At 32.3% G+C, this 21831-nt stretch overlaps 1 protein-coding gene across 4 annotated transcripts in view; it reads right to left on the bottom strand.

Annotated features, from left to right (window-relative positions):
• Positions 1-21831, bottom strand: part of SEMA3A (semaphorin 3A) — a 530580-nt gene that overhangs the window by 347069 nt on the left and 161680 nt on the right. For 2 of the 4 annotated variants that reach the window (XM_063642072.1, XM_055283377.2), the window contains one exon: positions 904-989. The gene's annotated coding sequence lies outside the window, so the exon portion shown is untranslated. Of the gene's footprint in view, positions 1-903; positions 990-19130; positions 19344-21831 lie in introns of all 4 variants that reach the window. The other 2 variants (XM_063642071.1, XM_055283378.2) reach the window with 2 other exon arrangements.

Genomic DNA, 21831 nt, shown 5'->3' with positions numbered 1-21831 from the left:
AAAAGGAACCCAATAAAATTGTGAATTCTTCAGATTTACTAAAAAAAAAAAAAAAATCAAAACAAAATTGACAAATGAATTTTATTCTACTCAAAGGTCCATAAGAAAAAAAGAAACATATTTAAAGTCAGTGTTATTTTCTCTTAACAGTCCCATACGATATAGATCTTCAAGAATATGTTTTCATTTCTTTGTTCATTGTAGCCATTCCTTTCAATAGCAACATATGTAACCATGGTGGAATGGTAAACTTAATGTTGCCAAATTTTCTTCCTACTTTATATAATGAAATGAATCCTGAGAAACCTTTATGGTTGAAAAGCATTAAAATAAGTAATACAGTATGTATACATTCAGATTTCCTGACTGTATTTTACTTTACAGGTGATATTTCAATCTCACATGTGAGGTCAAAATTAAGATGGTGTAACACATTATAAACTGACTTCTCCACCCTGAGTATGGCACTCAGCCTTTGAATGGGTTCTGGATGATAGTAACCATATGTGGGCCAAGAAATGTAGAAGGGGCAGGTTAGCCAAAGGATTTTTGTGGATAGCAATATGCTCACATTCCAGCTATCTCTGCTCTGTGGCTCATGGGGAACATCACAAACCCAGTGAAATTCCCAAGTATGGAGTTTTTTTTTTTTTTTTAAACCAAAATGGTAGCAGTCCACTTCTTAACATTTTGAATGGCAATTCCTACAAACTGATTTTTATTTTAAATGTTGGAGCCCTCTCATCTACCCAAATAATTCTACAGAAGACTATATAAACAAAAAAAGAAAGTGCTCTTAATTTTTAAAAATTATCTTATAAATTATACGCCACAGAAGTGCAGTAGTAACTAAATTTTCACTAAAACTGAACATGCCAATGTGTATAAGTTTAATTGTCTTACCTTCTTTTAGGAAAAATTCTTAATTCCTGAGATACAACGTGTTCAGTCCAACTTGTTATTGTAAGTACCTGGACACTTTAAATACCCTATAAAAATAAACAAGTTTATTCTTAAAATTTAATATAAATCAAACAATTACCAATCAATTAATATATGTTCCACTTAATTAAGAGTCAGTTTAAATTTCTTCAGACAACCCCTCTATCTTGTGTGGGATAATGTAATGTATGAAGGTAAAGGAATTATGGAAGGCAGGTACTGAATTTGGCAAACATTTTACTCTGGCTTATCCAAACAAATGACAATTTGTAATCACTAATCGGATTTGATGTACTTTGAAAAAATTCATTATTTAGGCTCTGGCTCTATTAAAGAATAACTGATTTATCTGAGAATTAGGTAAAACACTAACATGCTCTATTGATTTGCCCATAATACTATGATGTCATTAACATTTTTCACCACTGATGATGAAAGGCTCACACTGACAACCCAGCTAAGCAGTAATTTCATGGCACTGTTAGTAAGTAACCGGATTTCACTTTAACAAAAGCTTTTCCTTTTTTTCTGGATAAAGGAAATATACCAAATATTTAAAGTAAATAGAAATTTTAAATAACAATTTTTCAAACATGAAATTTAAAACGTGCTTTGGAAAATTTCATTATACCAAAAGAGATGCTTTGTAACATTAATTGTACACATTTCATAATTGAATAAATGATGTAAATAACTTAGAAAAGAAAATAAAGACAATTCAAAGCTGGGCCAAAGATTTAATATATTTGAAAAAAAAGTAAAATTTGGTGAAAACAAAAAAAGTATGCAGTGGAGATTCATTAGCTAAGTTGTTAAACTTATTAAACATTTTAATCTATTGAAGTAAAAAAATTAAAAGATACAGGTTTTAAAGTAGTATTTCTTTCCAATCTTTGTTTTTTTCTTACTGTACTGTTTTGAGAACTATAGAATGTTTCTGTATTACCATATATTTAAAAACTAGAATATATTACCCTATATGCATTTTTCGGCAGACATTTACTGGATCCCTTACTGTGTGGTAGGATTAGATAAAATTTAGTGAATTATTTTAAGCAAAGAATTTATGCTAGCTGTATAGGTAAGTTATCGGAAAATGGTACCCCAAATGTATATACAAGCATTTAAACCTCAAATGTCAAAACCATACCAAACATCCCTTGGATACATGCATCATGAGTTGGTGAAATTATTTGAAGCTAGTGATTAGATGGAAAACAAGTTCTTTGTGGGAGAGGAGTCAATCAACTGAGAAACTGGAATTTTTGAAGACTCATCTGGGTGGATATTGGAATTGCCATAATATATGACAAGAATGGAGTTGAAGAGAGTGACAGTGAACTACAGCTAAAATCTTAACAGAAGACAGGAAGGGGCCAGAGGTTGGTGGAAGACTTCTCTAAGGGGTAGTAGCAGAGTAGCAGAGAATATCTACTGATGTCTGGAGAACATAGCTAGGAGATTTTAGGGAGGAGAAATGGTACTGATCAGGAAGCAGCACTGAGGAGCAAAGACCATTATCCCAATCCCAATCTCAGTACTTAAGTGGAGTATGAGAGAAATATCACTTTTTTTTTTTTTTTTTAGATGGAGTTTCACCCTTGTCACCCAGGCTGGAGTGCAATGGCGCCGTCTCAGCTCACTGCAACCTCCACCTCCCGGGTTCAAGCAATTCTCCTGCCTCAGTCTCCCAAGTAGCTGGGATTACAGGCGCCTGCCACCACACCCGGCTAACTTTTGTGTTTTTAGTATAGACGGGGTTTCACCATGTTGGCCATGCTGGTCTTGAACTCCTGACCTTAGGTGATCGGCCTGCCTCGGCCTTCCAAAGTGCTGGGATTACAGGCGTGAGCTACCACGCCTGGCCAAAATATCCACCTTTTAAAAGCCAGTGTGTGATGCAGAGTCATCAGGCTTCATTTGGGGTGATGATAAGGGGGAAATATACAAAAGTGAAAGATAAAAGGGCTTTGTTGTTGAGTTCCAGAGAGGATAGTGAAAGAGTATCCAGAGACAGAGAAAATCAAATGATGAGGATTCGAGTCTTAGGGATCAGGAATGACTGTGTTCCTTCTGGTGACTGACATAAAATGAGAAAATGAACATGATGAGTTAAGTCCTAATTTTTCCTAAGCAGAAAATAGTGATGAGGCTATGAAGGTCAGTGGGAGCAGAGAGATGGTTGTAAGGTCATATCAGTAGTGTTCAGATTGTTCAGGTGTCCACTTAACTCTTGATGATGGACCTCTCTGACCCAGCAAAGGGTGTGTAAATTCCTCTGGACTTCTACTGATGGACCCTTCTAGGCTAGCAATGGGTCAGCCTTTCTCCCTTGACCCTAACCAGCAGTGGCCTGTAGAACATATACCATTTGTGGGCTTCTTTCTGACATACACAGTGTTATGAAATAATAGGATAGAAGGAATTCTAGTATTCATTTGCTTTGAATGGTCAGGGCAGTCTTCTGTATTGGTAACATTTTACCTGAGACCTGAAGGAAGACTATGCTGATATTTTGATCAAGTGTTTTCTAAATCGACGGAGCAATGAATACAAAGACCCTGAGGCAAGATCATGCATTGACTATTCCAGAAACAGCAATAAAGTCAGCAAGCAATGAGTAAGAGAAGGGTGATGAGAGAAATATGAAGATGTAGAATAAAATATGCTTATAACTATAAACCAAATTTAAATGATAAGAAAATAAACTACAAATATTGGCAAGATCTGTAAAATACAATTCCTATTTTTAAAAAGTGCATTGATCAAAACATTGTAGAAAACATACATAAGCTACATTAAAAATAATTAAAATAGCCTAATTACACAATGGAGGTTTTAACTATTTCAGGTATCTCTATTCCACATTGACTCAATGCAGTCATCACGCTGGTTGAAAATATCACTCTAACACACAGAATATTGTTGAATTCAATAGTATAATGATAATTAGAATATACATGTCTGACAAGAAAAAATATACATCTTCTCTAATAATGTAGAGAATCTACTTGTACAAATGAGTTTTTCACCTATCTTTGGGGAAATTATGTGAGCCAGGCAGGTACCGGCAGATACAAAATAACTGATCCAACCTGACAATTTTTTTTTCTTTAATTCACACCATATAATTTTTGTTTAAAAAAATCTGTCAAAAGAGGTTCCATTAGTGTCAGGTGAAGATTCCTAACAAGCATACTTTTCACTTGTTCTAAAATGATAGTAACAAGTAAAACTTAAATGGGAAACTCCTATTACAAATAGATGATAATTCTTTATCTTATCTATTTCTTTTCTTTGATCCTGGTGTTCTCCTGGAAATTCTAAAGGAGTTGTGACTTTGACAAATCCGATGTCTGCTAGTTCTTACAGGGCCGTACTAAGAACAAATAAAACATTATACTTTCTGCTGTACTTGTTTTCATTAAGCCATGATTTACTAGCAGTTATAACTGCAACTTACACTGATCATTTTCTTTTAAAATAACATAGTGAAATTATTGGAAAGATTTAAAGCTGTCATTAATATTGCTAAAAAGTTCATTACAAATTTAAAATATTTCCCTTTTTCTTCTCTCCATCCATCTCGCCTTCCACTTGTCTCTCATGAGAGGGTGGGAAGATGAGATAATTTGGACAATAGATACAAATAAATTAAAAACAAATCAATTAAGGTTTAATTTCATTTACATGCAGACTTCCAAGTGATTTTTATTAGAATTAGTAGATGTAATATATATATATATTTCTAATGGCTTGAAGTTGTTACACTGAATAGTGAATGCATACTAAAATTATGCTAATTTAAGTAATTTCAAACAATCTTATCTTTAAACATGCAATTTCAATATTTTATTAATAATCTGAAAATACTTATTAAACATACTATATCAGGCAAGGTTTTAGGTGCAAAATTAAATTAGACATACAACCAAAATATAAACTTCTGGCTGGCCGGGACTTGTTTTTTAGTTGCTTCCATATCCTCAGTGAATAGAACAGTGTCCTTCAGGGAGTTGCATTCAAAAGTATCTAACAAATATACACTTTATGTGAATGTCTCTATTAGAATAAATGTATGTATTTGAGTAAATGAAGGAATGTGCTCCCATCTCCTTTCCTGTGTTTTACAGAGGGAGTCACACAAATAAGTTAGTACATTGCAGTATGTGATGAGTATAATGATGGCCATATATACTGAATGCCTAGCAAATGTAGAAGTAATAATCTAAATCAGATTACAGGGTTTTTTGTGCTCCTAAGTCTATGAAGAGAAGATTAAAGATGAATGGTAAAGATTTATAGTACACACTTCAGGGGTTGATGTATACATTAGGCACCATAGAACATTGCTCAGGGAAGGCAAGTACACTTTTCCAGTACCCAGAAAAATATTTAAATTGTGAAAAATGTTTTAGTTTCTATGAAAAGAGATATGCAAATTCAAAACTAAGAAATTTTAACTAAACGTCTATTAATTTACCTCTCAAACTTATCAGTTGCTCAATTGAAATCTTTTCATAGTTAAGATTTTCTCCCTTTGCAAGTATCTCTCAATATGCATAATATTTTTTAAGATTACAGACAACTGTAATGAAGTGAAAACACACGTTTATGAAGTGCTTTCCAATTTTGCAAATATGAAAACCCATAATGCTTAATATTGGGCAAAGGTAAATTTTCATATATTTAAAATATTATGGGGTGACGCCACCAAAACAAAGAAATGACACCTAGGACATCAGAGGACCTACAATACCTCTGTATCATCTCGTCTTATACTGCCTCTGACACAGGCTGAAAATAAATGTAATTGGTCATGAATGTGTATGGCATCTATCTTTTAAGTAAGCAACCTCTAAACCTAATTTTTTATTGATGGTCTCTAGAGTAGAAACCTGAAACTCAAAATTTCATCATTGTTATTTTTCAGTGAGATCATAAAGAATATACAAATAGAAAATTAACATATGTGTCCTTCATTTAAGATTCTTTAGGAAAATTGCTGCCTTAAATAAAGTTCTTAGTGCCTTTTTCAGCAGACTTTACATCAGCCTGGACAAATTTCTTGGGACAGTTTTGGTTCATGAAAAGGTCATGAAGAAAGGCCCAGTGGTAAAAGATCATTCCTGAAGGCTTTTAAAAAAATTACACTTAAACAATATTTCCCTTAGAAAATAAACGGAAATTCTATAAACTATCATACAACTAAAATAACCTGGAGCTTAAATGTTTGAGTTTATCCATATATTAAGATCTTGTAAACTTTCATACATACGTATTTTATAATATATACACATTATTTACATGTATATATCTTATGAAACATACAGCATTAAATACAAAATATATATTCACAACATATATGCATATGTACACATTTGTGTGCTTGTACACACACACGTGTACACACACACTCTTTGGAGAATCTTTATTAGTTGATTTGTATATGCTTTGCTGTCATTTTAATTAGGTAACCTTTGAATCTAAATCACCCAAGTGCCCAAGTGTTCAGTACGACCAACGTTTCTGGAGTCCCTATTTCATTCAGAAGATATTTTGATGTTGTTATATATATATGTATATATATACACACACATATGTATGTACACACACATATATGTTACATATTATATGTAACATATATTATACATGTGTATGTAGATGTGTATGTATATTATATATGTAGGTATATATACACATATATGTGTATATATATGTATAATATATAATATAATTGTTTTCATTAAGCCATGATTTACTAGCAGTTAGAACTGCAACTTACATTGGTCATTATTTTCTTTTAAAATAACATAGTGAAATTATTGGAAAGACTTAAAGCTGTCATTAATATTGCTAGAAAAGTTCATTCCAAATTTAAAATATTTCCCTCTCTTTCTCTTCTCTCCATCCATCTCGCCTTCCATTTTTCTCTCATGAGAAGGTGGTAAGATATATATGTGTATATATATATATATAAAAAATTATAGGTGACTCCTGATAAGAGAGTCTTTCTTGGCTACAGTTATGAGCCTTGGTACAATCACTATTTTGGAACCTTCCTAATGTTTGCACTGTCTCCTGTTCTAAAATTATTTGCAGTATGGTTTTATTATTATTCTCTTTGCAATATTATGTATAAAATATTTCTCTTTAATCACACTATCCACTTGACTCTAATTACTTCATGCATTGGTATTTGTCATTACTTTTTGAGAATATCAGCTTGATGATTATAAATGCTTATTTTTTTCTGAAGTTCTGTTGTCATCCTAAGCCACAGAATCCAGTTTTGAAAGTAAAACAGCTAAAATCATAGGAAGAGTAAAATTATGCTTCTATAAGCCCTCTCACGTAAGCTATTTGTTTTGTAATTCTGTGAAAATAAAAATATTGACTCATAGTTCTTTGGGAATAAATCAAGTTGATTACTTAGTTTCCTCCTCTGTGGTCTTAATCATTTTAACAATAGGCTTTCATTCTTTACATTATCTGATAGGAAACTGGTATTTTTTTCTTCTTCAGTTGGATGGCACCATATACAGTTTTACACTTAAGGTAATAGATAAAACTGTGCTCGTTGAATGAATTTATGATAGCAAGGTCTTGAAGTGTATGCCCAAATGTGACTTATGATGAGTGAAATGGGATTTTCATTTTACAAATATAATACTCAACATTTTTACCCTTCCTATGTGTGTATGATAGCTTCTCAAGTTCATTCTAAAATTGGTCTATATCCTAGACATTTTAATAGTCTGATATCTATAAAATCCTCTCAGAATTCAGTCAGTGAGTCTACCTAGTTTTGCAATTAGATAAAGAGATAAAATTTTAATTAAGGCAGAGATTGTCATAAGCAATGATTTAGTTCTTTGGTAATATCAGAGACATAAACATTACAAACAGACATCTGTGCAATAGGATTAGACTTGCCACACCACTGATTTTATACTTAGTCATATGACTTATGTAGTGTAATGGGACATGACTGCAAGTAACCTGTGCCACATCTGAGCAGAAGCTTTAAGATCCAGCTCATTGTTCTGCTCTTGCTCTTTTCTTTCTGCCATAAGACTAGTATGTCTCAGATTGGGGTTGGTTCTTTATTTTAGAATGATGGTGCAGAGCCAAAGCTGTCCATGATAGACATATAATGTGTGCGATATATAAACTTTGTTGTAATAAGCTATATAGATGTTGAGATCATTTGTTACCATAGTCCGACTTATTCTAGACTCACTGAACTATGCAATAGAAAGTGCACAGATGCAAAAGGTGTATAGAAGATAGCATATCAGAGACAATAGTCACTTTTGCTCAATCAAGCAATGCTTGTTTTAGACAAGATTGATTTTATACTGTGTCTGCCTTAGTACAGCAAGAATTTGAGGAAATTGCCAGCTAAGACTTGATTAGAAAGTCATTTTTTCAAGTAAAAGCTGGTTTTCTTTAAATATAAATGGGAGGAAAACAATGAAAAACTAATGAGGAAAGTAATTTGATTTGTTTTAATCTCATAATAAATCCAACATAGCACTATAAAATCATGAAGAATAAATAACAAATTAACTGAAAATATTATCTGGAGAAGCTTTTGTTTTGCTACGAATGATTTTCTATTCACTGTTCTAGCTGGTGGAATGAGATCAACAAGTCAATCATTTCCAGAAGGGTAATTAACCTTACCAATATCAAATTCCAAAAGATTAAACATTGTATCAAGTAGAAATTTAAAGATTATAAATGTAATCAGTAAATTTGTCAGATCACTGAACAGGTATGATATGAAATAGCAGACGATTAGGCTGGAGAGGACATGAAATATTCTCCTCCAGATTTTTTTAACTTTCGAAAATCTTAGTTTCATTAATGACATTACAACTGCAGGCACAAACCCCATGAGGGAAAGACCACAACATATAAGAGTCTACACATTTTGTATTTCTCCTTGGATGACCGACACAATAACAATACACAGGATTTTGAGCTCTATTTTAAAAATAGCAGGTATGATTATTAAGTCATATAATCATTGCATAGAAACAAATAAAAAATCATCTAGATGGTCTCTGGTTAAAAACAGACTTCAAATAGTTTATCTCTTCCTAAACTAATTATTTAAGAAATCTTTGGTGACTTAAATCTTTCTCAGATTTCATCCTTTCTTAAAAAAAAAGATGAAACTGACAAATGCAATAAACTACATATACTTGTTCTAAATAATTAAATTTAGCAAATGTTTCAGTAGATATATGGTTAAGAATTTCTGGGGCGGGGCAGCAAAAAAATTCTTCATAAAATTTTATACAAAAACTTATTTCAACTACATTCAAATAGATTACTACGATAACTATGTTTTATATTAAGATTTTTGATGCTATTTAATTTTAACTACAAATTCACTCAATAATCTGATTATTAATCTAAATATATGCATTGGATACAATTGTAGGGCTTACTCTTTTTCACATTTTATGATTTTAGGTATTTTTTGTATTACTAATACATATTTTTTGTTTTTAAAATTTTGTCTTTCTTCCTCTAATTTTCTTTTCTTTTCTCTTTTGTTATTTAGAAAATGAATGAGAGCAGTGGTGCACATCTGTAGTCCCAGCTACTCATGAAGTTGAGGCAGGAGGATTTCTGGTGCCCGGAAGTTCACTTGAAGGCCAGCCTGCACAATATAGGAAGACTCCATTTAAAAAAAAAAAAAAAGGCTCCCTGTTTTCAAACTAAACTTCATTTATCGTCTTTTATCATTTTAATTTGAGAGAAGTTAACTGTGATAAAATTGCTCAAATCAGAAAGACCACTGGTTAATTTATTATGTATAATTTTTAACTTGCAGCATAACTATTGTAACCAAATTAAATCCAAAGTAAGCATCAATATAAAGAGTTACTTGGAAATAAATTAGTTAATATTTTCAAGTAATGATACTTTAAAATCCTTAAAATGAAAAAAAAGAGTTATTTCACAATGCACAGAACAAATGTACATAAAGTAAAAATTCACTTACAAACATACAAAAAACTCCTTAGTTTTTGGATCATACATAGTATATTACCACCCTATGAAGTCCACCATTAACAAGATAAAAGAGGTGCTCTAAGTCTATATATTAAAATTATGCTTGGAAGCATTAAGAGAGTAGATAGAGGTAAAAAGAGAAAGAGAGAGAGATTTACCATTTAGGAGTTCCTGTGAATCTTCTCTCCTGTTACTTGATGATATTTTTATAAAGTGGATTTTTTTATCTTCCATAATTACATTCTATTATTTTATTTTAAAGCTATAATCCAGAAGCAGACTTTTTTTTTCCAAAACTGTTAGTGGTCAAAGAAAATAAAGGACAAGGAGAGGTTGCGGAGTGCCCACAATCAAGCCGATTAAACTGCAGGATCTGTGGTTTGTCAAAAACCTTTTTGCTGCCTCACATTTTCTAAAAATGGAAAAGGTGAAGCTTTCACAAGTAGCAGGCTCCAAATAAACCAGTACGCCCAGCACAAAGCTTGTGATAACAGCAAAAACTTTTTTTTTTCACACATTAGGAAATTCTACTATTAACTGGTACCCATCATCATAATAGGGCACTTCTCCATATTAATGTGAGATTCGGCTTATGGACCCTAAAAACTCTTTCTATCCCTCAGGCTACATTTGTCCCAAAGAAGCATAATCACAATGTAGCCTTGAGGGACTTTTATACAAAACTTACAGGAGTATACAGATTCTTTCCTTCGAAGGGAAAAATACAAAACAAAACTGGGTCACTAATGGTGATTGTTAGTACAGTAAAACTAAGAACACTCCTTTACTTTTTCTCCTTCATTTTATTTTCTGTTTCACTCTCTAATTTTCTAGAGATAGAAGTACTGTGTGTAGAGAATAAAATATGGACTATATGATAGTCACACATGATGCTATGTATCAGTGACAGCATACTCTATCAAAATTCATTTATGTCTGTCCGTCACCCTATCTAGGTGTTGAAGTAATAGTCTAAGGCTTTTTATACGTGTGTGGAATAGAGCTTTATCATAAGATAGCTTTCTTCTTTTTATATTTTAACTTATATTTTTACAAAACCTTTCCTTACCTAAATATCACTATTTCTCAGCTTAAAATATTAAAAACAAATATAACACGATTTTATTGATATTACTCTTCATTTTTCCAGGTGTCTGCTTTTCCTATTCTAAAATTTGTGGTATATTTCACATTCACCATACTTGACTATTCCTTGTCGCAACATATTTCATCAGCTATTGTGGTTGCTGAGTTGCCAATGAATTATTTAACTGAAATAACTGTTCTCTGGTGGACAGCATTTCTTAGGAAAAACTCCATGAAAATGAAACTACTTTAGGAAGTCTTGAAAATGCAAAACAGTATTAAAAATATCTGATTTCTAGGTAATCTTTGGAAAAAATATGATTTAAGGTATATTTGTTTCTTAAAATTCATCTAGAGACAATTTGTGTATTGTTATGCCATAAAAATAGCGTGAATAATAAAATAAGCAAAAGAAACAAACAAAAAAAGAGAGTTGTCCATAAAATGTTTTTAGGTCATATCTAGGCCTCCATTTTTTATCCATTAAAATGAATAAACAATAACAAATTCTTAGGCATTTAGTACAATATTGTTCTTTTTTAACATTTAAAATAAAAGAAAAACATGCACTTAAAAATAAAAATATACATTTTTATATTTAGTACCATGATGGCTTTAGCTATTACATGTTAATACCAAATTGATAATCACCAACTAACTGTTAATAATGATGATTTGTGATGACAATTTTGAAACACAGTTTAAATAAGGAAACCATTAAACGTTCTGTATTTACAACTTGTGTGAATAAATGATTTCTTGGTTTTATACTCGAGATTGATAGAATAGAGCTGATGGATCAGTGGGCATAAAAAGCCTTTCCTGTACACTTACATTGCTCAATAATATTTTTCAACAGCCACTCTTATCTTGTGACTTGGGTGATAATATGCAATCCCATCATACCCAGATTATACATTTAGTTATGGTCTTGGGAATGCATTGCTCAATGTATTTATGTGAATGGCTATCACAAATGATATAAACTCATCAGATAATGCAAATAAACAAGGCTAATGAAACAGTAACCTTAATTTCAAGGGACTTATTGTCTCCTAATATACTACATAGATGTTGATTAGTTTAGCAATTTGTCATGCATCAGTCACCAAGGCGCAGAGGTAAGAATAACAGCAGCTACTATTACTGGACATTTATTATAATTCAAGGCCTGTTCAAAGCACCTAATACCTATTGGTTATTTTAATACTTACAACATTTCAGTGAGTTTGTTATTTTAAATTCACTGTACAGGTAAGAAAATGGAGGGAGAGAAAGCTCAATGAATTTGGATAACCAGTGACAATATTAGAAAATTATTCGACCTGATTGAAAAGATTCAGATCTTAATTAGGAGGTTCTGTGGCCTTTGCATCAATGTTGTGATCGGCAATATTTAGAGGGAAAAGGAAAGCTGGAAGAGTCAATAGACCAGAGTGCTCAGCTCACTGATGCTAGGCTCCAAGAAAGGGCAATTTTTGTAAAAAATACAAATGCATTTTTGTTGAGTAAGTCTGGTGCACCAAACGGGAAGGGGGCAGGGGGTAAGGAGGTAGATTATATCAAGGATTTGCTTCAGTGGCATAGTAATTTCCTTAACTTCATCAGCAAAAGTTACTAAGGATCCCAAGGCTTATTACCCAGGAGATTCACAGACCACCAAGAATTCCACGCAAAATTCACTTGCTAGATGAACTTTCATTGGAAATTTTCTTAAGTAACATTTAACTAAAGATTGGCATTTCCTTCATTTATAAAAATAGATAACAAACCACAGTGGTATTAGCAATATTTGTGACATTATCACCAAAATATGTTGCAGATATTTTCATATCACAATATACTTCTTTTGTAAGTCTTAAAATCTCATTTATACTCATCACTTTTTAAAAGTTGTGTTATTAACAGGTCTTTAGATCCTCTTATTTAATCATTTAAATGAAAAGCACATGTATTACTAAATCACAAATTTGTATTTTTCTATATTTTTATAATTTTCACAATATAATGGATTTTCCTTGTTAACACTATATATTTTATATTATGCATTTAAAAATCACCATTCTAAGAAGTGTTTCAGAGAATTCACCACACTGCCAAAGACAGGAAAATAAATGATTTCTTGTTGCTAAACCCAAAGTAGGAGTCCAACTGATAGCAAGGACTTCAGGTGAATCACTTCTCTGTTACCATATCTGACACTGTCACACTTCTGTTTCTTATTTTCTGGGCCCACACTATGATTATGATAATGGAAGCACTGACACCCTTGGCCACACATCAAGATAATTTGGTAATAAATGTAATATGTTTAGTCTTAATAATACCTTACAGGGTATATACATTACAATCTCCTTCCTTCCGTAAGAAAATAATTTTTTGTCTCTGGGTATTATAGTTTATTACCTTTTTTGTCCATCTTAAATTAATCATCTATGTATAGCCTTTTTGCTTACTCTATTAGGATATAGTTAAAATAATATGTTTCTTCCAGTACAATGAAAAAGTTACGTTTCAGCAGGAATTCCTCCAAAGAATTTCTAAAAGTTTATTTAAAAAAATCTAAGTAGTTGTTTCTTATGCTAGCCTAATCATATATTTTATATTGCTAGCATCAACTAATAATATTATTGAATGCATGTAGCTGGAAATGTAAAATTATTTATAAAAAGTAAAAGTGAAATACAATTTCATTTGCAAAAATAAGCAAACAGTTTAAGGTATCTTTGTTAGGTCATTTTGTTCATAGAAGGGAAGTTTGTAATGTACTTGAGAAATAAATTAAGTATGATTTCTTTTTCTGCACATGGGTTTATTTCACAGTAAAAATATAAACTAAGTATAATTGTTGAATTGCGATTATTATACAATGTGGAGTGTCATGATGTAGTGAGAGAGTAGATTTGAAATCACATGAAATTTCTCCAGATTACTTGCTGTGTTATACTAGTGCAGGTTGTCTAATCTCTCTGTGCCTTCCTTCTTTCTTTAGTAAAATGAGTATAATTGTGATTTTCATGCAGAATTATCGTGGAGATGAAATGATAAGGTATATAAAAATGTTTGACTCACTGGTGTGTTAAATACATAGTGGCCATCAATATTGGCAAATTACTTCATAGTAGTCCAATATGTATTTAGCTGAATTTTATTCTTCATTGTTGACTTTAGGAAAGAGTTCTTATAGGATAATAACAAGTTTGATTACAATCACAGTTTTCTAAATTTTAGTTTACCTCGAAAAAATCAAGTGATTTGGACACAATGTACGGAGGAGAACACATAGTTTGTAAAACTAAATCCAGTTGATAATTCTAATCCCATGTCATAATCATTAGTTCTCTATTTTGGTTAACTCTATCATTACAGATTTAACTCAACAAATATTTATTCATGAAAATTGCTCTTTATTGTATGTTTTTCCAAGTTACATTTACATGATTTGTGAAACAAAATGAACTATAATTATCACTAAAATTAAAATGTTAGGATACTACTTTATGAAAGTGCAATAGAGACCAAATATAACACAATCTCTCTCCACAGTAAAATCAGCAATAAGCATAAGAAAGTGAAATACACATGATCTAAGACCAGACTGCCTGGGTTGATATAATTGCTCTGCAACTAACCAGTTATGTGACCTTAGTTTAATTGTATGTAAAATGATGCTAATACATAGCAATACTATGTACTAGTCTATTTTCATATTGCTATGAAGAAATACCAGTGGCTCACGCCTGTCATCACAGCACTTTGGGAGGCCAAAGCAGGCAGATCACAAGGTCAGGAGATCCAGACCATCCTGGCTAACACAGTGAAACCCTGTCTCTACTAAAAATACAAAAAATTAGCCAGGCTTCGTGGTGCATGCCCCTAGTCTCAGCTACTCAGTAGGCTGAGGCAGGTGAATTGTGTGAACCCAGGAAGGGGAGGCTGCAGTGAGCCGAGCAGTGCCACTGCACTCCAGCCTGGCCGACAGAGCGAGACTACGGGAAAAAAAAAAAAAAAAAAAAGAAGAAGAAGAAGGAAATATCTGAGACTGCTGAGACTGCATAATTTATAAAGAAAAGAGGTTTAATTGATTCATAGACTCACAGTACCGCATGGCTGGGGAGGACTCGGAAAATTTGTCATGGTGGAAATCACCTCATCACAGGGTGGCAGGATGGAGAATGAATGGAAGTAGGGGAAATGTCCAACACTTATAAAATCATCAGATCTCATGAGAACTCACTCACCATCATGAGAACAGCATGGGGGAAACTCCCCCCATGATTCCATTACCTCCCACCAGGTTCTGCTCTTGACATATGGAGATTATGAGAGTTACAATTCAAAGTGAGATTTGGGTGGGGACACAGAGCCAAACCATATCATACTACTTACTCCATAGTGTTGTGAGAATTAAATGAATTAATACTTGTAGAACAAATGTCTGTCACAAGCATCTCACAATAAAATACACTTATTTTCTCACTGTTATCATCATTCATATTTTAATTATGGATATGGCTTGGCTGTGTCCCCAACCAAATCTCACCCTGAATTGTAATAATCCCCATGTGTCAAGGGCAGGGCCAGGTGGAGATAATTGAATCATGGGGGCAGTTTCCCCCGTGCTGTTCTCTGGTAGTAGTGAATAAGTTTCACAAGATCTGATGGCTTTATAAATGGGAGTTCCCTGCACAAGCTCTCTCTCTTGCCTCCTGCCATATAAGATGTCCCTTTGCTCTTCCTTCATCTTCTGCCATGATTGTGAGGCCTCCCCGGCCATGTGGAACTGCAAGTCATTTAAACTTCCTTCCTTTATAAATTATAAGTCTCAGGTGTGTCTTCATTAGCAGTGTGAGAACAGACTAATACAATTATTTTAAAGAAAATGTAACTTTTTAGAAAGATACAAAAATATTATTTGAGGATTTAAAAAATGTGAAATCACATCAGTCATGTTTAAAGTCCATACAGGCTTCCTGAAGGACTTTGCATTTGAGAAGAGGGGCTTTCATTTCCAATACTGAGGGAGAATAGCATGGCAGGTATGTGTGTATTCAGTAGAGCCACACTGCCTAGATTGGAAACTTGATTCTACCACTGCATTCACTGGACAAAATTTGGCAAACAACCGCAACTGTGGCCTTCACTTTTTAACCTGTAAATTGAGGAAAATAATAGTATACCCCTTGTCAGTTTATAATGAAGATTAAATCACTATTTAAATGAACATGATCAAATACTATGATTAAATGCATAATAAATGCTCCATAAGTATTAACAACAATGCTTTCTTTAACGTTCTCTGAAGATTAGCTACCGATAGATTGACTTTAATTAAACTAATTGTGCATTTTGTTCTATAGTGTAATATTTATGTCAATCAAAAGTATCAATATTCAAGAGTACTTGATTTCCTCTTCAAAAGATGCAATTCACTGTGGTAGGGTTGCTAAAGTTTGCTAATATTCATGTTAGCAAAGCTCTTAATCTACGTGTTTTTTGTCACTAATCACTACATAATCAAGTGTGCCACATATGACAGACAGACCACCTTCGGCTAAAGCAGAACGTAAGAACAATTCCTTTCTTATAAAGAAAACACTTCTCTGATGAAGAGAAATCATGTCATTTCCTGAGTGGAAGTTCACAAGGGGGTACTTGCAATGTACAAAGAGTGAAAAACAAGTAAATTTTGAGTGGAAACATAGGGAAAACCCTGAAGAAATAGTATAAAATTTAAAAAAAATGCTTCCATGCTAAATATGACCCCTTCTTACAATGAACTATAGTTCTTTAAAAATGGAAAGCTTATTCTCTGATTATATTCTGTCATAAATCATATAGACAGATGTGCGCCTTAGTCATGCATCATGGTTGATTACCATCATTCAAGGTTTATGCAACACAGGCTAAGAATTTTATTTTTTAATTTAGAATTTAATTTTCTGATATTATAACAGACAGAAAGTAATATACCATGATTTTTTCTTCGTTGTAGTACATCTGCACAATAGAAATATTTACATCAAACATCTTTCTTTGTGACTTTAAAATCATATATAAATCTGTTTATTCTCTTCTAGAGAGTAGCATATTTTAGTTTTTAAATGTGGTTTACAATAAAGTGTTTGAAAGTTTGTAATTATGTATTACCTTTCCTAGCTGTTAAAATAAATGGCAAATCAACACAATGTCAAAACGTGTAAATAAATAAAATTATCTGATGAACTAGTGTTTATCAGTGTGATGGCAGAGCCAATTTAAATTTTTGGCACAAAGTCAAGGATTTTCAAAAATTACAGTGTGTGTGAAGACCTTTCAAATATTGTTGAGCTACAGCAGCCTGACTTAGGTGGGTGGGATAAATCCATAGGATGGTTTCCTTCAAAAGCAAACTCTATAGGACCAGAGTAATCTATTGGAGCTTCATTCAAATCTTGTTCATTAGTGCAAGTCAGAACTGTTACACAGAGAAGATTAACATAAGATTACTCAATATTTCTATTAGATAGAGTCCAGATTTGACATTGGTCATGGATATAAAGTTAATGCTGAATTGGCTTCGGAATTCCAACTCATAGTTATCTGCCAGCTCCAATGAATGAACAAAAACTAGATTGTCATAAAGCAAAAAGAAAAGAACATATGGCTGAAACAAAACAAATGCTGTTTTGGCTGATAGATAGCAAAATGGTAATTATATATACATTGGCAATCATATTTTATTAAATTAGAATTCTAGATAACAAAATATGTAATTTTTTAACTTTAACAAGAAAATTCAAAATAATTTCTGAATTTATTTTTCAAGGAGACTTCAATTTATTATGAAGCACATGGTCTTAAAAATCATTTTCTATTCTTGTGAAAAATACATACCAAAATAAGCTTAGCTGAATAGACTACAATATATAGGTAAAAATGGAAAAAAAGACCGGACTAGAGTATAATCATTAATCATAAAAATGACTTCATTCTTTCAACATTCAACAAATACTTATTGATTGACAAAATATATAAGGCATGTGTGGCATTGTAGAAAACACTATAATTCGGTAGATGCAATCCACTCCATCCCTCAAAGACCTTACGTTCAAAAGGAAAGACAAAAAGATACTTTATAAAATATGAAGCATGAAAACAAGTGGTATATCTAACAGAATAAATGCTATATATACCATAACTTATGTTTGTCTTTTCAAATAATAGACCTACAGACCTGTCACAATGGAGAACGTATCTATCTATCTATCTATCTATCTATCTATCTATCTATCTATCTATTTTTAAATAATAATTTAATTGGGTCAAGTATGGAGCAGAGTTCTGAACTCTGAAGTTAAGGCAATGGATACATGAAGTTTCTGCTCCTATAAAACTAACATTCAAGTGAGAAGAAATAATCAACAAATCAATCAAACAATCAAATTATGATTTTAAAAAATACTACCGAAGTGAGGCAAAAAAGAGAGTGATGAGAGGTGCTGTTTTAGATCAGACGGTCAGGGAGAACTTCTCTGGAAAGGTCACATTTGCACAAAGATCTGAATAAAGACAGAAAATTTGCCACAGGATATCTGAATCTGAGACAGAAGAGACTCAAAGTATACAGGGGGAAGTATTCTAGGAGTAGCAAGGAAGGTCGTGTGGCTGCAGTGGTCCAAGCTAGGGGACAGGTGGCAGAGGAGATCAGCGATATATGAGGGAGTATAACCACGAAGAGTCTTGTAGACCATCAAGGAATAGGCAGGCCATGAGGAACCTTGTATTTGCAAGGTTTTGAGCAGAGGAGTGATAGGATTTGCCCCATTTTATTTTAGATAATAAAATATTTAATTATCCGGTAAAGATTGAATATATTCAAGGAATACAATGATGTTATTCAATATACATATACATTGTTTGATGATTATCACAAATTAACACATCCATCACCACTCATGCTGTAATTTAAATCACCAGAACTTGTTCATCTTGTAAGAGAACATCTGTATCCTCTGGCCAACATCTCCCCATTTCCCCACCCCCAACACTAGTATCCACTGTTCTGCTCTCAGCTTCTATGAGTTTACCTTTTCAGATTCCACATGTAACTGAGATTATACAGTATTTGTCTTTCTCTGTCAGGCTTATTTCACTTATCATGATGTCTTTCAGGTTCATCCATGTTATAAAAATTGGCAAGATGCTCTTCTTCTTTCTGGCTAAATAATATCCTTCTGTGATCTGGCATACTTCAAAAGAACCACTCTGGCAACATGGTGGAGTATGGACTATAGAGCTACCTGTGCAAGCATGGAGATAATTTAGAGAGCTTTTACAATAGTTTGGAGGAAAGATGCATGTTGGTTGCTTATGCAAGGGCATTCATAGTGATAATCATTAAATAAGTATTTCTGATCAAATTCTAAATTGATTAATTCTATAGTATAAGGAGACAAATATAAACCAAAGTTAAGTGTTCTATGAAGCATAAACAATAAATATTTTCTTGAATTATTTGCTTTTGACTGATTTGGGTTTCTGGACATATAACTAAAACCTATGGGTAAATCACAGTTTCACTGTGGAGTTACAGAAAAGATACAGAGTAATTAATTTTATTTTGTAAAATTTCCTTGTAAAAAATTGAATTTATAAGTGATATGTATTTAATAAATATTTTATGCATATTTATTTGATGATTATTTTTATTTAGTTTTGTGAAAATTTATGTGGCATAAAAATTTATTCTTGTGTTGAAAATAGTCTAGAAGGCTGTTACAGGCACAATATCATAGACCTGTTTTTAAAATGATAGTTTGTCTGACAAAAACAAACAATAGGGAAAAGACTCCCTATTCAATAATGGTGCTGGGATAGCTGACTAGCCATATGCAGTAGACTGAAGCTGGACCTCTTCCTTACATCATATACAAAAATTAACTCGAGATGGAATAAAGACTTAAATGTAAACTGCAAAACTATAAAAATCCTGGAAGATAACCTAGGTAATATCATCATGAACATAGGCATAAGCAAAGATTTCATGGCAAAGAAACCAAAAGCAATCACAACAAAAGCAAAAATTGACAAATGGGATCTAATTAAACTTACGAGCTTCTGCACAGCAAAAGAAACTAATAAACAACCTACAAAATACTTGCAAACTATGCACCTAACAAAAGTCTAATATCCAGCATATATAAGGAACTTAAATTTATAGGAGAAAATAATAGGTTATCTGAAATATGCAAAACCTTTTGATGAGTTTATCGCTACTCTTAATAGATTCACAACATTTTCAGAGAGGTGAACATTTGCATATGAGAGAATTGCAAAAGATCTTTCAAAATAAAATACATAAAATAACTTAATTCTAGGCCATTAGGTATGTTCAATGACAGTCAGAAAGCAGGTAGTCAGTTTTCATTGGAATAATCAGGAGGCACTTCATGTAAAATAAAGTAGTCATGATGGGGGAAAGGGTGAAAAAAATGCTAGGAAGGAAAGGAGAAAGAGAGAAAGGGAGGTAGTGGGAGAAAGAAAAGCAGGTAGGCAAAGGTAGTGGGAAATAATGAACCATTGATATATGCCAAGAATTATACTAGGATTTTTTCACATATAGCAAGGTACTATCAAAGAGCATGTGTAATCTCTAACAGAGAATGCATGAGAGCATGAAAAATTATTCTTGATTTTTATAAGATCTCTCAGGATATTGTATATGAGATCTTTAAAAAAATCTATAAAATTATGAATTGTACATTTTAAACAACTTTTTTTACAGAATGTTTAATTTTTCAAAGTAGCATTATTTTAAACTAGCTCCAATTTTATAACTTTCACCACTGCTAGCTAATGCAAGTAATGTGGCATTTCATCAGAGATTTCAAGCATAAAAGCATGCAAATGACGCAAGCTTCAATATAGAAAAGCAGCTATGGAACATGGTCTCTTTGATAAATGGATAATCATAAGGCTGTTTTCCTTTTTGCTAGATTTTTTAGCCAGAGTTAAAATGTAAACTAGGATTAATGGCAACAATGTAATGTAATATTTGCATATATTTTCCACACAATTAATCAAACAGAAAGATAATTTATAGTAATTCTAACTTATTGGGATAATGGTTAGATTATGATTTTGAGTTTATGAATTAAATCTTTATAAGTGCTTCCATTTAACTTTTAATAATCAATTTTGTTGGGTTGCATATAATTTCTTTTGTACAAATAAGTGTGTTTGTAAATTATTTTTTAAAAGCCAGTGTAATCTTTAGGAATACTACTCAGAAAAACCAAAATGAATGAGGACTGGAAATAAGAGAAGTCAGTTATTATTTATGGCAGACCTATTTGGGAAAAACCATTTAAGCGTTCTCATCTTTATATTTCATAATACTCATTTGCATTGCTACAATACCATTTGATAAACATATGTAAACATGAACGACCTCTTTAACACCATGTCCTAGAGAAAGTTCTGACATAACATAAATGTTCAGTTCTTGAAAGAAACAGTCAAAGAAAATGAAAGAGCAGGAGATAGAGGGGAAGAGAGACAAAATAGACAGTAATTTTTAGAATAAGAAGCTTCTCATATGAGAAAAATATCTTTGAAAAATGCAATGTTGCTTGTAATGCATAAAATATTTGAAGGTTTCTCTTTTGATGAGATAGACTCTTATGTATGTTGAATCAGTTGATTATAACTGATCTATTTCAACAACCTATGGTAAATTTATACAGAATGAAAATATCTTTTATTGTATTGACTTTTATTCATTTTGAC

Source organism: Symphalangus syndactylus, chromosome 6 (assembly GCF_028878055.3).
Source record: "Symphalangus syndactylus isolate Jambi chromosome 6, NHGRI_mSymSyn1-v2.1_pri, whole genome shotgun sequence".
NCBI lineage: Eukaryota > Metazoa > Chordata > Mammalia > Primates > Hylobatidae > Symphalangus > Symphalangus syndactylus.
Note: the sequence above shows the minus strand (reverse complement) of the source record. Positions and strands in the feature narration are given on the sequence as shown.